The following is a 22494-nucleotide window of genomic DNA, read 5'->3' as shown; positions in this document are numbered from 1 at the left end:
TCCCAAACTGTGTTTGTAGTTTTTGTAATACTTTTTCCACTACAAAAAAAAGAATTTAAAATGGCATTTATATTATTGCGGTTCTTTAGAACCGTCATAATATTCGGGTATTATGGCATTTTATGATGTTGCCATAATTAAGTTTTTAAATGGCACTTTTTTTGGTGATTTCGGCAGTTTTCAACCGCCAGTATTGAAGTCATTATTTAAAAAAAAGGTTCAAAACCAAGGAAAACCGGGCTGATCTGGTGAAAGTAAAACCCTAAAAAAGTGAAGCTGCTCTAGCGATCTTCGCAGTAGCGCTCTCCAAGGACTGAAACCCGAAACGACGATCTGTGTTACGATCTTCTCCAGCGACTGCTCCAATGACTGCTCCGGTGACGATCTTCTCAGCGGCATTCTCCGACGATCTTCTCAGCGGCATTCTCTGAAACGAAGGTATGACATCTTGCGTTCTCCAACGAACGATCTTCTCCGGTGACATCTCTTCCAGCGATAGCTTCTCTAGCGGCGATCTCCTTTTGCATTCGCCTCCTGTGACGATATCCTCCAACAACGATCTTCTTCGGCGATATCTCCTCCAGTGACGGTCTTCTCCGACGACACATCCTCCAGCGGCGATCTCCTTCGGTGACATCTCCTCCGGTCGCGACCTTTTCCGGCGACTTCTCCTCCAGTGACGATATCCTCTAGCTTCCTCCTTTCCGTTCTGTGTCTTCTCCACCAAAATCCTCAGTGCCTCCCTTTCGTTCCAGATCGGCAGGTCATTTTTCTATTTTTCGCACAAGGGAGCACCGTTTGGTGAATTAAGCCCTCATGTATTTGCAGTTGCTGATGTTGCTTACAGGTATGTTACATACCTAATTAATCATCACAATTCGATTTATATTCTGTTTAATTCGGTGGTGATTTCATGAATTTGTTATCAATCGGGGCTATGATTAACAAAGGAAAAAGTAATTCAATTCTTGTCAGTGGAGAGAGCGGAGCCGGTAAAACTGAAACTACAAGAATGCTTATGCGCTACCTTGCTTATTTAGGAGGAAGAGCTGACACCAAAGGAAGAACAGTTGAACAGCAAGTTCTTGAAGTACGATGCAAATAAACCACTCGTTTTTTCTTTTTCTTTTTTATGTTTGAATTTTGATTCATTTGGGGTTTTTGAATAAACTGGATCTAAGTGCAGTCAAATCCAATTTTAGAAGCCTTTGGAAATGCTAAAACTATGAGGAACAACAATTCGAGTCCGTTTGGTAAATTCGTTGAGATCCAATTTGATAAGAATGGAAGAATCTCAGGAGCAGCCATTAGAACATACCTTTTAGAAAGATCTAGGGTTTGTCAAGTAAATGATCCTGAACGCAATTACCACTGCTTCTATCTTCTCTGTGCTGCACTGCAGGAGGTAACTTGCGCCACACTTAATCTACTTATAGTTGCTATGATTCGCTTAATTATGTAAACTCGTTGCAATTTCTTCTGCTAACAGGAAGTTGAGAAATACAAATTAGGACATCTAAAACATTTCATTACCTTAATCAGTCAAAATGTTTTGAACTGGCTGATATAAGCGATGCTAACGAGTATGTTTCCACTAGAAGAGCTATGGACATTGTTGGAATAAGCTAAAAGAATCAGGTATCTATAATTACTATCCTACAAGCTAAAATTTTGTTTGTGACATTCCTTTGGCATCTCAAATAATGGAAGTGGCCAAACTAGTTCAGTGATTACAGATTTGCGATGGTGTTGCTGTGGCATCCCTCCTCAATGCAACTCTTGTATTCCTAAGTTTCTTTACAACAACGTTTGGAACGACTCCAGGTAAAATCACTTAATAAGCAATTGTATGTGGGATGCCATAATTTTTTAAATATTTTTTAAATTGAAATTATATACAGTAGAGTGTGTATTAATTTATGTTGAAAAATTAATTTGCAGTCAAACACAGCATTGAAGGTATAACAAGAGAAAAGGCTAAAGCAAATGGGTGCAACAGTGAGGAATGCAGGGTCATATATAGAGAGACTGAAGCTGAATCAAGAAAGAGAGAAATTGGCAAGAAAGGTTATGGAAAAAATGTTTGTGGAACAATTATCTGATCTATTGTCATTCTACAACTCAATGGGCCAAATTTGCAATGAAGTTTTGGAAATTAAGATTTACGGCCTTGAAATTGTTAATGAAAATGAGTGTGTACCCATGATTTTCTTGACCATGGTTGGTGTAAATGTATTAAGTTAGGTGTGTGCTTTTAAATCTAAATTAGGTGATGTGCTCTTTATTATTTTGGTGGGGTTTTGATTTGTAGAGAAAATTAAATGATGAGCACCAATGTATAATACTTGGATAAACTTGGAATAAAAAAAGTAATTAAAATAGAGTTGATTTTTTAGATTTTTGTTTATGGAGTATGATTTTTTGTTATTGTGAATTTTTAATAAAAAATTATTTGTTCAATGCAGTAAAATGACGGTAAAAATTATACTTTTAAACGATAAAAATTATAAATTTTATTCGGAAAAAAGGGCGGTTTGTAACTGCCATTTTAAACAACATGAAATGCTATTTTAACCCTATAAAAATGGCGGTCAGGGTAAATATGGCGGTTCAAAAACACCGTTTTAACCAATCAAAATAAAATTATCAGGATAAAAATGGCGGTTTAAACTGCCGTTTTAACTCTGGAAATAATGGCGGTTTGAACCGCCGTTTTAACCTATCAAAAAACTGCCGTTTTAACCAACTAAAAAGTGCCATTTTATTTGGAAATAATGGCAGTTTGAACCGCCGTTTTAACCTATTAAAAATCGCCGTTTTAACCAACCAGAAAGTGCCATTTTATTTGGCAATAATGGCGGTTTGAACCGCCGTTTTAATCAAGGTAATTGTGGCGGTTTTCTAAAAACCGCCGTAATAACCAGAATGGCGCCCAGAATAACGGCGTTTCTTGGGGGCGCCATTTTTGGCAATAATGGCGGTTCAAACCGCCGTAATTTCCAAAAATAACCGCCATTTTAAGCCATTTTTTTTGTAGTGTTCAGAGAATAACTTTGTTAAAGCTGCTACGAATCTTTCTTTCCAGAAAGATGCATGTGCATTATCTCTTATCATAACTTTTGACATAAAGACATCTTTATACCATCTATAATCAGACATAGTTGGACATCTTAAATTCATTAATTGAGTTCCTATCCTATCTTTAAAAGTACTTGGATCTCCTACAAAGTTCTTAATAATGGTATATATTAATGTGGATGTAGCATCTGGTGACTGATCTTCTTATTTAATACTATTAATAATTAATTCTTTTTCTTGGATACTGAGAAAATTATCCCACCAAACTTTTAATTGTCCTGTAAATCCTTGAGTTATCATAATTGCTGCTTCTTTATCGGAGGCTTTTCTCATTTTATAGGCAGTTGCAGTCATAGTCATATTACACATTTGATCTAAGATGGTTTGTTCACTTAATCTATCTATGTTCCATTCTACTAAGTCTGATCCTGTGAAACTATTTTGCACTAATTGTGTTCGCTCTTCAAGGTCTACATCTACTGGTGATGGTCTAGAATAATAATTTCTTGTTTTAGGATAATCTCTTTTATGGGATATTTTATTTAGTTCTAATTCTTCTTCCTTTTGTAATGTATTAATTGTCAATTTTCCTAGACTAATACTTCTAAGTTTTTCTTTTAGTTCTTCAACTTCTGCTTCTACTTTAGATTTTAAACTAATATTATCTAAACTTTGTAACTTATATATAGGTTTTTCTATAGGTTTTTCTACCTTAATGATTTTTTTCATATTTTCCATTCTTCATAATTGATTTTTCATTATATCTAACATGGTATTAGTAAAATTTAATTGTTGATGTAATTTTTTAATATCTCTTTTTTCTATATTTCCTTCTGCATTGCTATCTTTATAGGGTGTTGCTTCAACTTCTAGGTCTTTTCCAATTGGTATTTTGATAGTTTCTTTAGAAGGATATTCAGATTCTATTACTGATCCTGAGCTTGTTTTCTAAACAACAGTTGATTTTGTTAAAGGACATATTTTCTTATCGGATTTAGAGTAATAATTAACATACCAATCAAAGAAGTATAAACTAATTCTATTTTCTTTCATAAAATCATAGAATAGTTCTCTTAATCTAATAACTTCATTTTCTGAATAGTTAGTAAAATACCAATCTCTTAGTAGTTTATTATAATCAGCATTAAAATCTTGTCTTATCCATTCTTTATCAATCTCAAATGGTTCTTCCTTAATAATTACTGATAAAACTTGTGATTCCATTGGATCAAATTCTGAAGGTGATTTGTATACAGCAGTGGCTATATGTGGCCTTCTGTTGTCAATTCCTACAATATTATCCATATTTCCTATTGATGAGTTATCTATAGAATTTCTATGACTAATAGTTTCAACATTATCAGGAATTCTTAATGATTGGGATCTATTCATCCTAATTCTAATATCTGGTCCTTCTCTTATTATTTCTCTTATTCTAGTATTTTGTATTTGTGGTTCTTCAATACCATCAGGTATTACCCATTCTTCAGGCATTCTACTTTTTAATTCTTCATGTCTTAACTTTCTAGGGGTTTGTATATTAGATCTTTTTAGATTTGCATGCATAATTATTGTTTCTTCTTTTGAGGATTGTCTTAATGCTTTAAAGTCATAATTAACCTTAGTAATTTTATAATATATCCTATAGATTATTTCGAATGGATCATATTTCTCATTTATAATTGTCTCATCAGATCTTACTTGCAATTTTAAGGCTTGCCATGTGTATTCATTTTTTAAATTCATAGCATAATTTGGATAACAATTAAAAAAAAACTGGTCCATCATGACAGTTACTTTCTAATATTCCTATTAACGAATCACTGAAATTTTGAAATCTGGTATCTCTTAAGGTTAATAATATAGGCAAATTAATTCCTATTCTAAAATTAGGTTTTATGGCTACTTGTATTAATCCTATATGAATGAAGTTATATCCTTTACTGCTATGTTCTTTCAACTTATCTTCTTCTAAGATGGTAATAATCTTATTACTACTTGTACCTGGTTTGTAATATTCTAACATATGAATTTCATAATTCTTTCCTTCCCAGAAGTTTCTCTTTTTATATACTTTATCTTTATCTATTATAGGTATATTCCAATTATAAAAACTTTCTTCTAACTTAGCTATTTCTAATTCATTTTAGTTCCAGAGGTGGATGCATGCTTCATCATTATCTGTTCTTATTACTAAAGAATTATTTTTCCCTAAATTTAAACTACTCATCGTTCTCAACAAACTAGCCATTTTATGGTTAGAACTTTGTGAGTTACGGGACCACCCTCGTTAACCAACGGATTCACTGCCTTAGTTAGGACTTACAATCGGGACTACGATCTGGGCTGACCAACGTATTAACAGTTCTCACTGCTACTTCAAAGTTTTAACTATAAAACTTTAGTTTACAGAACAGATTTGTAGTAAAAACCCAAAAAAATAATACTTTATAAATGTATTATCTGATAACATATATAATAGAGAGTCAATACATAAAGATATGTTATCGTAATAAAATATCACACTATAAATAATTATATTTGTCAAGTAAATTTATTTATACTATATATCTATTATATTATTTTATGTAAAATTAAAATCTACTCTTCTAATTTAATATTATATATATATTTGCTTCTGACATTGTCCAAAATTAAATTGGGATTATGTCTAAAGTCTTAACACAGTAAATGAAATATAATTAATATCTAATATTTTAATAATTAAATACCTAAAATAAGTTAATAAAAAATAATAATTAATACCTAAAATATCATATATATATATATATATATATATATATATTTATTTATTTATTTTTGATATTGTCCAAAATTAAATTAAAATTATGTTCGAAGTCTTAATACTGTAATTGAGGTATAATTAATACCTAAAATTTTAATAAGTAAATACCTAAAATAAGTTAATTAAATAACAACAATTAATAACTAAAATATTGAAAAGGAATTTTTAATAAATTTGAGAAATAAAAATAAAAAATTATTAAATAATATTAGTGTTTAAATGAAAGAATTGATAAAGAATAACAATTATAAGTAAAAATAGTATTTTTATTTTGAAAAAAAAAACACATGAGAAACTGTTTAATAATAATCCGTGTCATATACATGATAATAAATTGTTCAATAATTCGTATCATGCACGTATTAATGTTGAAATTATAATTTTAAATTATTTTATTGAAATTAATTTGAATTGTAGTAATTTAATTAATAAAAAAGTAACATATTATTCGTTTATTTTTTCTTAATCTAGTGTTATGTGTATCAACTCTAATATAGTTATTAATTGTTTTTGTTAATCTACTTTTTTTTTCTAAATTTATGATTTAAAATAACAATTATAAATATTAATAATTAAACAAATTATTATATTATAATTATTTACATTTTATTCCCAAAATTGAAAACATACTATTTTTTTTTATTTAATAGTTTTTTATTTATACTACCAGTATATATTAATCGATTAGTCAATAATTTTTTTATTTGTAGGATATATTTATTTATTTTGTTTAAATAATTTTAAATATTTCCTTATTTAAGTATACATATATATTAAATCACATATATTAATTTTTTTTATTTTTTATTATAAATATTTTTTTAGCCTACAATCATTCAATGATTTTGTTATTCCATTAATATGATTATACGCATAATAATATTCATAAATCATACTAATTTTCGTATTTATTTATATGTATATATATCAATTGTTTAGTTATTTATTTTTAGAATATATTTATTTTGTTAAATAATTCTAAATACTTCTTTATGTAGTTTATATATATATGATTGTAGGTAAATATATTTAAATCGCATATATTAATTTTTTTATCATGATTAATTTTTTTGAGTCTGCAATTATTCAATAATTTTTTTATTCTTTATTATTAATATCATCATATGTGTAATTTTTATAAATTATAATAATTTCTTTATTTATCTATACATATATATTAATTTTGTTAAATAATTTTAAATATATATATATATATATATATATATATATATATATTGTACATATAAAAATTTAAGTCACATATAGTAATTATTTTTTGTTATAAATATTTTTTTATATATATGATTATTTTTTATTCTACAATCGAGTAATAATTTTTTATTTTTTATATCCATGCATATTCTCCGATTCCTTTTCATATGCATGATTAACAATTTTTTTTAAAATGTGATATTTTAATTTTTTCTTTCACGTATTTTTATATATTAGCAAGAAAGTAAAACCACGTATTGTGACTCTTTTTCCTTTTTCACGCCTTAATATTAATTAATCAATCTTGTGTCTACACAATATAATTAAACTTTTAATCATTCTAATTTATTGATGAATTACATTTCTCTTAATAATTGTATTATTAATCTAAAATACAAAAAAAGGTAATACATATATCCAAAAAAGAAAACAAACTTAAAAAAAAATCATATTAAAAAGTTTTAAAATAACATATCCAAAAAGAATAGTCATAATATATAAATTGAGACAACAATTTAAATTTCTCTAAAACTAATTTAATCAATTACCAATATTAGAAATAAATTATTTAAATAATATTTAATCTATTCTAATCCTTAGATACGTATAGATTAGAGTCATTCTTGTAACAACCAACCAAAATAATATCATAAGATCGAACACTTAGAATCTGTACAAATTCAGACTATCTTCTTGTTAAAATTTTTAAATTAAATTGACTTTTATTCTCCCCAATGGCATTGCATTAATGCACCAGAAGGCCTGTAATTTCTGAAAAAAATCACATGTTATAAAATTATTTTTAATACAAAAAACATAAGAGAAGAAAATTTAAATATAGTACCAATCTTTGAATTGCATCTTCAAGGTTGGCACGAAGTTTACAAAACTGAACCTAAATTGAGAAAATTCTATCTCATTATATGCTCCACTTAGAATATTTTCGAATAAACATAGAAAACGTGGAGGGGATGTGATTTGAACTTGACCTACAAAGCTCATTAGAAACAGTTGCCCAATCAAAGAAGAATAATAGATTAGAAAAAAAGAATGCTTTGATTCTTAGATTTAGACTCACTAACCACAAAGAAACACTATATATAGCCTTTAGTAGTACAAAAATAATTATATAAATTAATTATTGCAATATCAATTTACCACTATAAACGTTAGTATCATATTTATAGCAATTAGAAATATAAATTTATGTTTAATTTTTTATATAATTATAATTAAGATATTTTTTAAAATGGGTATAATTATGCATTATTCATTAAATGCTAATTACAATATAATTCTAATAAAGATAATTTTTTAAAATAAATTTAGAAGAGAGAATAGTGCTTTTATTTTGAAAAGAAAATAAATTCATGAGGAATTGACACTTTACTTTTATTAGTCGGGGGAAAATTCAATTTTAATATATTAAGTAGATTATTTTATATAATTATAATAAAGATATTTCCTTAAATTAGTATAACCATACATTATTCATTAAATGCTAATTGTAATATAATTATAATAAAGATATTTTTCTAAAAATAATTTTAGAAGAGAGAATAGTGCTTTCATTACATGAGAATAGTACTTTCTAAAAATAAAGATATTTTTCTAAATTAGTATAATCATGCATTATTCATTAAATGCTAATTGTAATATAATTATAATAAAGATATTTTTCTAAAAATAATTTTAGAAGAAAGAATAGTGCTTTCATTAAATGAGAATAGTATTTTCTAAAAATAAAGATATTTTTCTAAATTAGTATAATCATCCATTATTACTTAAATGCTAATTATAGTATACTTATAATAAAGATACTTTTATAAAATAAACTTAGAAGAGAAAATAATGCACTCATTTTGGCGGGAAAATGTTCATGAGGAATCGACACCTCACTTTCATTAGCTGGGAAAAAACTCAGTTTTAGTATATTAAGTAGATAGAAAATTTTTTTAGTACCCTCATTATATGTTTTGTCCTCAGCTCTGTAGCAGAAATATTTAAATACTCACTACCAACAGTTTCATACACGATGAATGATGCATAGGATTCTTCATCAGCAACCTTTAAATTTAGTGAATACCTATAAATAAAGAAAAAATATATTATCGCGAATCTCATTTAATAAAAACTGGAATAAGGTTTATTTCACAAATAATGCACACCTTGGAGTAAAATTCTGTGATTCAGCTTTGCACCTAGAACATTTGTAACCATCTCCTTCTTCTCTCATAGCCAAAGGACAAACATTGCAACTCTTGTACCACCAAGACTTTTCCTAAAGAAAAATCATTCACTACTCCAATGGTCACACAAACCGTTTTCTAAAATTAGTAGTTTAATCAATTAAAACAGTGTCACCAAATGATTACACTCGATAAAAAAATATGGCATAAGAAAATTTTAGAATGTAATCAAGTTATATAAAAACCTCTATAAGATTCCTAATCTCAAAAATTAGTTTGTACGGAGTCTTATTCAAAAAATCATCTTCCTCTGAATATGGAGCTCTTTTTTCAATGCGTGCAACCGGTGTTGGTGTCCCTATTTCAATAGCCATTATCCTTTTTTCACACAAAATAAAATTTGCGTTACAATGTTAAAGATGCAACCATACACAACTATACTTACAATATAACTGTAATTTTAATAAACCAACAAAAATTCTAACATTTGTCTGAATTTTTTAACTTCTTCCAAATCAGTATTGATCATCAACACAGAGTTATATGTTGTATTTGAGACTCTCATTTTTGCTTGCATTACACAAAGAATAATAACATTAGACTTTCAAATGAAGATCACTTTACCAAATTATTTTCAAATGAGCCAAAACTAACAGTACATTAACAGAGGCAAAAACACAACGAAGAAGAGGACATAAGTGTAAGATGAAGAAAGAAAAACCGAACGAATAGTTGTTCCGCAATGGCGAAAGGGCGAACGCGAAGACCGAGCGGTAAGACGCAATAACAGCGGTTCTAGAATGGGGCGGTGATGACAAGCACATGCGGCAGGCTTCTTCTTCAAGTAATTGAATAGCCGCTAGGTTTCTCATAGTAAGTGAGGGGAATTGCTACCCAATAATGTGACATTTCAAGGGAGGAGAGGAAGATAGAATTATGAGGGTAGGTGAGGGAGTTGAATCACTGAATAGTTAGGTTAGAGAGTGTTTGCTTTATATATTATCCACATTAACTATATGCCAAAATTTATAGGAAGAGATAAAAGAGGAGATATATAAATATGTATAATATTATTACTATATATGAAGCAGGTTTATATTGCTATAATTATAGAGACTTACTATAATTATATTAAATTTAATTATGACTGTAAATAAATAAAATAAAAAACAATCAAAACTATTTTTTTATAGTCAAAATTTACTGTAAATATAAAAAATAAAATCACTAATGATTAAAAATTTGAGTGGAAAATAAAATTTCATAATAAAAATTTAATTTGTTAATTAATTAATCTTATGTCCATATAATATTATTATTATATACTGATTAAAATTGTAAATATATATTGATAAAATTATTACATATGAATGAGAATTAGAACTATATCAATTATATCAATTATATTAATTTAAAATTATTATAATTCACGTGATAATAAATTTTATCTATAAAACATCTAAAATTAAATAATATTCAAGTATAATTAGGTGACAATTATAATTCAAATTATTGCATATGAAGTCACGTGAATTATTATTATAATTGATATAATTGCTATATACTCTCAATCTTATCGATTATATCAATTTAACTATATCAATTATATTCAAATTATTAGTCAATAATTTTAATGGAAATTCTTGCTATAATTAGGTTATTCTTATGTTATTATCTTGTATTAATCGTTATAATTAATTCAATAGAGATATTTGTTCAGTATATATGTTATCTATATTAATTATATGCCAATATTTTTAAGAATGAGTTAAGAAAATAGATATATAAATATATATATAATATTATTGTTATATAAAAAATAGATATAAATATATATAGACTGTATTATAAAAAAAATAAAGCCTATATATAAAAATAACGAAAAACTCAAGTAATTATTTAATACTATATTTAAAAAAATACGAACAATGCACATCATATTATTTATTTATTAATTAAATTATTACAATTCAAATTAATTTTAATAGAATAATTTAAAATTATAATTTCAATTTTATCGTGTGTATGACACGGATTATTACACTTGTTACGCTTAATAAAAATTGAGCGATCTAAAAAGTAAATACGGATGTGACATGCATGCGTATATTAATATAGGAAGAATATATATTTAGAAGCATTTTTCTATTATATCACTTATTTACTCACAGCCTTAAAGTCTTTAAAAATATACAATTGTATTATCATTCAAAACACAAATTTATCCTTTATTTTCATTAAATATTTAGATTAATTCAGTTAGATGAGTGTTTTAAAAAAAAGATAGATTATTATTATTATTAAAATAAAAATATCATTAATTGATAATTAATTATATAATATAGTAAATATTAATTTGATATAATTATAACGAAAATATTTTTCTAAAATAATATAAGCATACATTATTCATGAGCTAATTATAATGCAATTAAAGATGTTATTATAACATAATATCTACTTACTATATTTCTATTACACTTTGTATATATCATCAAAAGATGTATGTTTCATTATTTTTTCTAGATAAAATCTGTTTTTATCGGCAAAGAAATTGTGTTTAGGTAAATGATTTCCTATGTTTAGGTAGAGATTTTTTTCGAATATAATGAAAATATAAATAAAGAATTAAATGTGATACATATATCCAAAGAAAAAAAATAAACTTAAATATATTTGACACAAAAAAATTTATATTAAAATATTTAAAAATAGCATATCCACGAAAAATAATTATAATATATAAATCGAGACAATAATTTAAAATTTTCTAATATTAATTTAATCAAATACTAATATTAAAACTAAATTACTTAAACAATATTGAATCTATTCTAGTTCTTAGTCACGTATAGAATAGAGTCATTCTCGTAATGACAACTAACTGAAACAACATCGTAAGTTTGAACATTAGAATTTGTGCAAATTCAGACCATCCTCTTATTAAATAAGGTTCATCATCCGCTATCCATGCAATGCGGTAAGGTATAGAATTGTCACACCGAGAAACCAAACTAACCCTTATTCCCCTCAATGGCATTGCATGCAAAAGAAAGCCAGAAATTTCTGAAAAAAATTACAATATGTTATAAAATTATCCTAATAACAAAAAGCTTAAAATAAGAAAATTTAAATATATTACCAATCGTTGAAATTGCATATCCTAGTTTGTCAAGAATTTAGCAAAATTGAACTTAAACTGAGAGAATTCAATCTCATTATGTACTCCACTTCGAAAATTTTCGGGCAGACGTAAAAAGCATGGAGATGATGGAACTTGAACTTGGCCTACAAAGTTTCGTGGAAACAATTCCTCAATAAAAAATGGAGCTCCTCCCAAGAAAACTAACTTTAACCACATTCCATTAGGTTGTCATAATAGGTGAGTAGATCCAACCATCATTCGGTAAAGTAGAGATTATTGCCCCTTCTTTGAACGCTTACATCCATGTAGTTGGAACCCAAATCAGTGAAGACAACTCGATGAGGTATTTCATGGATGTGATGCATTGTAAACGATTGTGGCAAAAGACAATCGAAATGGAACATTAGACGATAAGAATAACTTAGAGTAACAACAATTAATAAATTATCAAAAGAATAATATAATAGAATGAGTATATGAAAAATATTATAAAAAATTATAAATTTTACCTTGAAAGGATCAACTTCGATAAAAAATGAAAAATACATTCTTATTCTATGAAGTAGTAAAAAAAAGAGTAAAGTATCGATTTTGTCCTCAACGTTTGGGGTAAGTCCTATTTGTGTCCCTAACGTTTAAATCGTCCTATTTGTATCCTTAACGTTTATAAAAGTAATTCAATGTTATCCTACTATCAATTATACTAACAAATCAAATTATATTTTTCAATTATTCTCACTTGGATGTATTCATTCTCAATTAAGTCTCACATGGATGTGTTCGATTTTAATATTATACCCACTATTTGTGTTTAGATTCAATTATGTCCCTAGAAAAGTGAATTATGTAAATGTTGTAGGAATTAGTTTCAACATTTGATGAGCTATTTTTTGGAGTAGATCATCGATTCTATCCCAGACATTTGTATTCTAACTTCAAGAATAGATTTTTTAAACTCAAACTAAAGCGCTCATGATGTGTAATTGACGGCAGGATAACATTGAATCACTTTTACAAACGTTAGGGATACAAATAGGACGATTTAAACGTTAGGGACACAAATAGGATTTACCCCAAATGTTGGGGATAAAAACGATACTTTACTAAAAAAAATATAAAATTATGAGTTGATTCTCAAATTTAGATTCATGTACCACAGAAAAACACTATATATAGGCTTTAGTTAAACAAAAATAAATATGTAAATTACTTATTATTAAGGTAATTTTTTATTATATACGGTAATAACACATCATATATTAATTTTGTTAAAATTATATAATTTTGTCATATCATGATTAGAATCATTATCTTCAATCATGATCAGAGAAATCCCAGACAATGAATAAGAATATTATACCTAATATACACAGATCGAAATAGAAATACATGTCTTGAAATTTAGAAATGTAAATTCTATTATATCTTTCTAAACAAACCTAAACAACTCTATACTAATAGCCAGTGCTATGTTGTGTTTTTCAAGACTTATATTTAGGAACATATCGAATTTTAATAATAATACACGGGTAACTGAAATAGTTTATATACGGATTTTTCAAATTATTATTATAATAATAATAATAATTATTATTATTGGATAATGAATAAGAATTAGAATTATATCAATATTTTTAAAATTAATATAATTAAAAGAACTAAAAATATTTAAAATCAATGTGTGTTATTAATATCATAAGATTTGATCATTTTATGATTAGAATCAAATATTCTTATCATGATTACCACGATCGGTGCCATTATTATATCATTATCATATATTATTATTATTATTATTATTATTATTATTATTATTATTATTATTATTATTATTATTATTATTATTATTATTATTATTAAAATGATTAAAAGTATTTTCAATTGATAATTGATAAGTAATTTAATAATGCATTAAATATTGATTTGATATAATTATAATGAAGATATGTTCTTAAATTAGTATAATTATATATTATTCATTAAATATTAATTATAATATAATTATAATAAAGATATTTTTTATAAAATAATTTAGAATAGAAAAAATTGCAATCATTTTGGAGGGAAAACGGAGTCACGAGGGATCGACACGTCACCTTTATTAGCTGGGGGAAAACTCAGTTTTAGTATATTAAGTAGATGTTGCCTTTTAGATTATGAGATAGATAGGAATAAAGAGTCTCCAAATACCACCTACCAACTGACCATATATCTTGTATCCAGAAGTTTGCATCAGAAATGTAAACATAATTCATCTCATTAGATAACTGCCCTTCTCTCCTTCAGCTAGAAACAAAAAGTTCTAGTTCAAATTTCCAATACACCAAACAAGCACATCCTTCAACACTTTTTCAAGTCTTGCAAAGACTCTTCTAAATGTAAGAGTCCTTATTCTTAGGACAACCAAAACAGTCATCTTGAGATCGGATCGGTATTTGGCATCTAACAATTAGACCCATAACTTGTTTGACTGATGGAAAAAAAAAATCCAAACTAACTTCTCAAGAAGAGCAATATTCGCACAAGAAGGATCACTAATCCTAAACTTCCATATTTTTTTTGGAATAACCAGCACCTTCCAACTAACAAGATTTAATCATCTTCCATCGGTCTGTCTTTTTCAAAGAAAATTTCTCATCATAGACTCCAGTTTACTGATGATTCCTTTGAAAAAAAATAGAAACATATATCTAGTATGTGGGGAATAGCGGTTACAACAGAATTGACCAAGCACAGTCTACCTGCCCGGTTGAGCAAACTCCCTTTCCAACTTGCTAGCCTACCTCGAATTTTATCCAGGACACCATTGAAAGCTGAACGGGTCACCCTAGAATGGCTAAGGGTAACCCCAAGGTATGTACCCAAGTCCTAGACAAATATGATGGAAGACACCCCAGTGAAGATCTCTTTCCTTATTGCAGAGTCATTCTTGGAGCAAAGCGTTTTAGATTTCTCCACATTAATCTTCATCTCAGATGCTTTGCAAAAATTCTCCAAAATCACTATCACATTTTGTACTTGTCTCTTTGCAGATTTACAGAATAAAAGTAAATCATATGCAAATATTAAGTGGGATATTCTTGGTCCCCTTCTAGAAACAGCAACTAGCTCCCACAAGTCTAGATCAATATGATGACTAATATAGCATGTCAATCTCTCCATGCACAACACAAAAAGATAGGGTGACATAGGGTCTTATTTTAATTATATAAAATATTTAAAATATTTTTTTAATAAATAATAATATATATTATTTATAAATTTATTTCAAGCATACATGTTAAAAATAAAACTGGGCACACTGACACATGATACTGTTTAGTATTTAGATGTGTTCAGGCGTGTCCAGAGAAAAATTATTTATTTTTTATTAAGACACGGTTGAACACAGCAGACACGAGTGTTGATGAATATTGTATCCAAAATGTGTCCGATACGCGGACACAATAATTTAACGAAGTGTCTATGTTTCATAAATTATATTAATTCATTTTTGTTATATTTAAATATGATAAATATGAGATTAATTAAGACATTTTGAATTTAAGTTTTTTTTTTAATTATATTCAAATAGAAGAGGAGCGTTTTTTTTTTTTTTTTACTTTTTAACTTTTTATATTGTATGCTTTTTAAGATCGCAAAGTTAATAGATTATTAGAAGCCTTTAAAATTTTAGATTTTTTTTTATACCTTAAGGTTGCAGGTTACATTATGAAACTCGTCATTTTTGTGCAATATCTTTGTGCAGGAATGGATCGTCTCGATTGTTTTTTTTTCAATTATTTGATAAAATGTGATTTTTCACTTTATATTTTTTAAGTGGAACAAAGAAAAAATATGTGAGAGAAGATATTAAATGATAAAAAATCACATTTTACCAAATAATTAAGAGAAAGAAATTGAGAGGATCCATTTTCTGTTTGTACGTAGTATTTCACTTTGTATAGATATGTAATAGAGCATTTTTAATGCTAGTTCTAATTTCAATTTCAATTTTATTTTAAGTCTTATAAGAATATTTGTGAGACCATATATTATAAATAGTGATTTAAAATTAAAAGTAAAATTTGTTTCTCTAATACTTAGTCTTAGTTCATTTAGAATTTTATATTATTTTTAATTATTTCATCAATATAATTATACAAGTGATAAAATTTTATTGGTTCTCTATCAATGTGATACCGTATCTCGAAGATGATACTAGTTTCATTTCATTTCATAAAACCACTCAATTGAAGATGCTCTTATATTCATGTATTTAAATAAATTTTTAAGTAATAAAAACTAAATTCTTAAAAATATGCCAGGTTACACGGATCCAAGTTAACGTAAGAAACATAGTTGTTAAAATTGGACCGGTGAACCAGATCTTCTATTAGTCCGATCTAAGGCTAGGACCGATAAGACAAAGAATCCGTACGAACCGGTCAAACCCGGAGTGAATTGACCGGTCGCAGATGAGAGCAAACCTACGACGCTCCATCGTTCTGTAAATCCACCGTGCTCCAATGCGTCAATGCGTCTGTATCGTAAGATCCTTGAGCTCGAGCGCTTCAGCCACCAAGTTGTCATACTTCTATATGTTATCATATATGTAAATTATAATACATATAGATATCTTTCATCAAATAATTTACTTCTATTTAATTTCTTTTAATTGTAATACTCACTCATTTTTAAATTAATTATATTTTTAGTTAACAATAATTATAAACTCACTTATTTTTTTATAATTATATGGTATCTATTAATATTATTTTTTTAATAAATACTTGTAGTATATAATAGTATAATAGATATAAACTAATTAATAAATTATTCAAATTTAAAAATAATAGTTATTTTAATATATAAACAAAATAAAAATACTTATGATCGAGAAAAAATAATGAAATACTTATTGTTCATGTTTTAATTATTTTAGAATGACTTGATTATTCTTAAAATGATAGTGAAGATATGTATTTCAAATTTTAATTTTAAGTTTTTTATTATATTATATTTTTTATTTACGTGGGATCGAATTAATCAGTTCAACCAGTGACGCACCAGTTAAATCAATAAACCAATAAATCAATAACTTAACCGATTCAATCACCAGTTCAGTTTTGACAACTATAATAAAAAATGCAGAATTACAAAAAGTGAATTTTAGTATGATTATGTCGACTACTTTAATTATGTAAGTGTTAAAAATTAAAGTCATACTTTTTACATTTTAATAGTATTTTTTTAAGAAACACTTTTAAAAAAGAGTTATTTAATAATAAAAAGTATTTTTTATTTTAGCAATATTTTTTGAAACATTACAACCACTGTAATTATTGTAATATATAATATAGTCATATTAGAATGATTTTTACAAAAATATTATATATATACAAAAAATTAATTTTTAAATAAATTATCATGTATTTATGTATAAATATATTTAATATTTAATTTATTTTTAATATATATTTTATTTTTTAATATATAATTTTATTAGTAGCTAATTTAATAGTTATTTTTTAGTGGATCAACATAATTATTTAAAATTTCATGGTTATTTTGACACTTATCCAAAATGAAATAGGAATGCACTTCTCATTTAATTTCAACTGTTCTTATAATTCAGTCACCAAAAACTGTTCTTATAATTCGCATTACCATTGCATAAAATTCTATCTACCAAACGTGATATTTGATTGTGATTTTTCTAGTAAAGCTGGAATCATCTCATATTTTATTAAAACTTTTAAACGAAACATGTGAATCATTTCTTTTCAATTTTTTTTATAAATCTCCCAACACAACAAATATTTTTTCTCGTCTGGAAACATCTTCCTTTGTTTTTTTTTTTTTTTTTTAAAGAAAGCTTAATCTACATAACTATTTTTAATTCAATACATAGATTAGGAAAATCAACCATATAAGATGAATATTAAAAATCAATCATCAATAAACTATCATATATAAACATGTGATTGATATTGTTTTACCTTAAATTTGCTTTATATCTTGATAGGGGTGTCGATCAAATTTGTATCAATTATATTAATTTTGAAGAATAGATAGGACTTCTTTTATAGATTGCTCTTAGAATTTAGAGATCGTACCCAATAAAAATTATAAAAAATAATAATTATAAAAAGTAGAAAGCAAGAAAAATACGTGCAAATCATAAAGAATTAAAAATTACAAGATTTATATTAAAATGTACAAAAATTAACAAGTTCTTGAATGAAAATAATAGAATTTAAATATAAAAAAAACAGAATTGAAATGACTAAAAAAAATTGAGTTTTGCAATACTTACATGAATTTTTTGTACGTTAGTATGACTAGAAAATTTTAGAATGAGTGAGTGTGTGAATAAATGGAAACTCCACTAACTTATTGAAACTAATCTTATTTATAGAGGGAAAAAAATTATAAATTAATTGGTATAACCTTGAACTTCAAATAAATTTGTATTTTAAATAGTCTTGAATTTCAAGTAGTCTTGGATCTCAAGCAAATTTGGATCCCAAGTAGTCTTGCGTCTCAAGCAAACTTAGGCACCAAGTATAAGGTAACTTGACCACCATCAGGTCTAACTCATTCTTATTTTCTCCAACCATGATGTGTTTCATGTATATATGATCTTTGACTTTAATTGTTGAAATCTTTCTGACGTCGACCATTTGTGCCAAATTTTTCGCACAACAAAACTCCCCTTGAAATTTTGGTTAGCTTCAATTTTGATGAAGAAGCATCAAAAACTTTAAAACCACCTTTGAACTCAATCCAAAGTAGTAGAATTGATTTTCATCTTTTATATCAAATTTCACAAGTGTGTCTTTTATCTTGAGTGTTTGTCAACTACTTCTCATTTTCTCTTTTGCAATGCATATAAAGCACATAATTATATTCATTTTCGACTTTTTTTATCGGGTCAGAAAGTCTAACAAATCTTCACCAACCATAGGGTATATAGGTCTTACTTTGAGCATGCTGGTGTCAAACTGAATTTCTTATTTCACCATCATATTGACAACCAACCCCTCAAATTCAGCAAAGTTCAAGGTCAACTCGCAAGAGTTTTTGCCAACCTTCGTATCTAGTGTCTTGTTAGAAAATTTTAACTTGCTTTTAATAACTCTCTTCTTTGGGAATACCGTTTTTTCGACAAGGTTAAGAGATTGACACATAAAATGTGACTTGTCTTTTGTTTTGTCTGCAAGCACATCATTTTCAACCTTCAACTCAGAATACATCACACAACCAACAAAAGGTACTATTTCTTCTTTAAAAAATTTCTCATCTTGTCACTCTTTTTTTTGGTAACCTTTTGATCTGTCGGACATTGTCTGCCAATTAAGTAAGGTCAATAAATTGTTGGTTAACTAGCTTCTTTCTAATTTTGAAGTCAAGCCCATTAATCAATATTTTGACAATTTCAGGATCTGGGATTAAATTATAGCACTTATTTCTCATATTTTTGAATCGGATAAGATAATCTTCCATCGTCTTTGCCCTGAATTTTTTTTAGAACAAATCAGAAAGTGTAACTTTTAGTTCTCCTTTGAAACATTGATCATGAAAACTCTTCTCCAACTGTTCCCATAAATGAATCAGCTTGGGCTGTAAATTTAAAAACCAAGTGAAAGCATTTGCAGTCAAAGAAAAAGGAAAGTATCTCATTTTAAGTTGCTCATTGCTAACTAGAACTCCGATTTTGACTGTGAAGCGAGCCACATGCCCGACAGTCGACTCACTACTTCCTCCTAAAAATTTAGTGAGTGATTTTGGGGCTTCGACTCTTCTAGAGAGTTCTACTTGCAACACATGATCAGAGAAAGGAGATATAGAATATGGTTGATAGGTCAACTTTATGTTAAAACCTACCCTATTTAACATATGCTCGACATCTTGTGTAATATTATGCTCATTAACTTGTACAATGTTACATTGGAAAAATTGATTTTGTCGAGCACCATTCACTACATCATCAGGGTTTTGCCCCCTGTTAACTATTGTGAGTGATTGACAACCTTCCAAGTGAGGTTGGTGACCTCCTAATAGATTTGGTGCCTTATAGTTACCCTAGACTGTCCTAGTCGATTCATTCATCTGCCTTGCTACTTGTTCAAACTTAGCATTATTATTTTGGGTTAAGTACTGAAATCGTCCTTAAGGTAAGGGGCGAAAATCAAATTCGTTCCCGACCTTTTTTTGTTATTAAAATCATCCTCAACGTTATAAAATGTTATAAAATCGTTCTTTTTACCAATTTTATTTTTTTTATTACCAAATTACCCTTTATTCAAAAATTATAAAATAAAATAAAAAAAAGAAAAGAAAGGCTGAGGGAGAAAGAGAATCGGGGGAAGGGGAAAAGGGGGGGAGAAAGAGAGGGGGTGGGGGAAAAAGGAAGAGGGGAAGGGGAAGGGGAGAGGGGGGACGGCGCCGGCGAAGGGGGGAAAGGGGAAAGGGGGAGGGGATCGCTGCCATCGCGCTAGTCACCGCCGCGCCTTCGTTGCCGCCATCGCGCCAGTCACCGCCGCGCCTTCGTCGCCGTTCCTCGCCGCCTCGCCGCCTTCGCCTCTGCCATCTTCTCTCCTCGCCGCCGCCACCGGTCTTCATTACCGCCGCCGCTCTTCGCTGTCGCCGCCGCCGCTCTTCGCTGTCACCGCCGCCGCTCTGCTCCTCGGGGAAAGGGGGAAGGGAACGCGAAGGGAGAAGAGGGAAGAGGGGGTTTCAGGAAGAAGAGGGGGAAGGGGAAGACTCCTCGCTGCCGCCACCGGTCTTCACGGACGCCGCCGATCTTCGCTGCCGCCGCCACCGCTGCACCGCCGCCCTGCCGCCTGTGATCCGCCACTTCTTCTTCTTCTTCTTCTTCTTCTTCTTCTTCTTCTTCTTCTTCTTCTTCTTCTTCTTCTTCTTCTTCTTCATCTTCTTCTTCTTCTTCTTCTTCTTCTTCTTCTGTAAATTGGATTTTTGTTGTAGAATTTCTGAATTTTTTGTGAATTGTTGCTGAGTTTTAATTATTGCTTATTGCTGAGTTTTGCTGAGTTTTTATTATTGTTGTTACTGAATTTGTTATTGCTGAGTTTTGCTGAGTTTTGTTGAGTTTTGATTACTGTTGTTACTGAGTTTTGAGTTTTGATTTTCTGAGTTATGTTGTTGCTGTTGCTTGATGTTTTTGGTGTTGGTGTTGGTTGGTGTTGGTATTTGTGGTGGTGGTGGTGGTGGGTGAGAAAGGTGAAGAGAAGAATGATGATGATGAGGGTATTTTGGTCCAAGAATTTGGGGAAGGATGATTTTAAAGCGTTTTTGAACGTTGAGGATGATTTTAATAACGAAAAAAGGTCGGGGACGAATTTGATTTTCGCCTCTTACCTTAGGGACGATTTCATTACTTAACCCTATTATTTTCTATCAAAGGATTTAACACAATTGTCATTTGCTGAGTCAATAGATTGATCAAATCATGATGATTTTCTGCTATTTGTTGTCTAAAAATTACTAAGAAATCTACGGTGTTGGACAGAGTTGTCCCTGATATTGGTATTTTTCTCGACCTTCTGAGAACAATGGATCTTTATGCATTTTTCTGGGTGTCGAAGGCATAATGGGAGTCGAACAAGGTACCTCCATTTGTATCGACAATTGAATTGACAAATCAATCTGAGTTGACATTGCCTTTACATATGGTTGCGTCGACATTGATAAAATGTCTTGTTGAGGTAGTTGTGATATCATAGGTCCCAATATCATCGGTCACAAATATGGAGAATTGGCCATCACATATTGATATAAGTACGGGTTGTATCCTTGCGGATTTATTCCAACAGTTGGGTTCGACTGAACATTTGTATATACTGCAGGAATAGGTGGATTAGTCAAAAATGGAGAATATTGAGGTAACTCATCCATAGGCCAAGTAGTCGGATTTACTTCGACTACACTAAGAGAAGCCATTGAAGTCACATTTGTGTTGTTCATATGCCTAGTTGGACTTTTAGCAAAAGTCATAGGCGCTTGTATCGATTTAGTAACTTGTGGTTGTGGATATAATGTTATTTTTTCAAAGTCGTGGT

The 22494-nt window shown here is 28.4% G+C and overlaps 1 long non-coding RNA gene across 2 annotated transcripts; it reads left to right on the top strand.

Annotated features, from left to right (window-relative positions):
• Positions 1–237: 237 nt before the first annotated feature.
• LOC140176395 (uncharacterized) lies at positions 238–2395 on the top strand. Of its 2 annotated transcripts, none has more exons than XR_011867722.1 (6): positions 238–847; positions 976–1090; positions 1187–1405; positions 1490–1638; positions 1728–1824; positions 1942–2395. It is a non-coding gene; the product is annotated as an uncharacterized lncRNA (long non-coding RNA). The 2 variants fall into 2 exon arrangements; XR_011867721.1 differs by having other exon boundaries at positions 1723–1824.
• The last annotated feature ends 20099 nt before the right edge of the window (positions 2396–22494 follow it).

Source organism: Arachis hypogaea, chromosome 11 (assembly GCF_003086295.3).
Source record: "Arachis hypogaea cultivar Tifrunner chromosome 11, arahy.Tifrunner.gnm2.J5K5, whole genome shotgun sequence".
Classification (NCBI taxonomy): domain Eukaryota; kingdom Viridiplantae; phylum Streptophyta; class Magnoliopsida; order Fabales; family Fabaceae; genus Arachis; species Arachis hypogaea.
The sequence above is the reverse complement of the archived record's forward strand: the minus strand, read 5'-3'. Positions and strand labels throughout refer to the sequence as shown.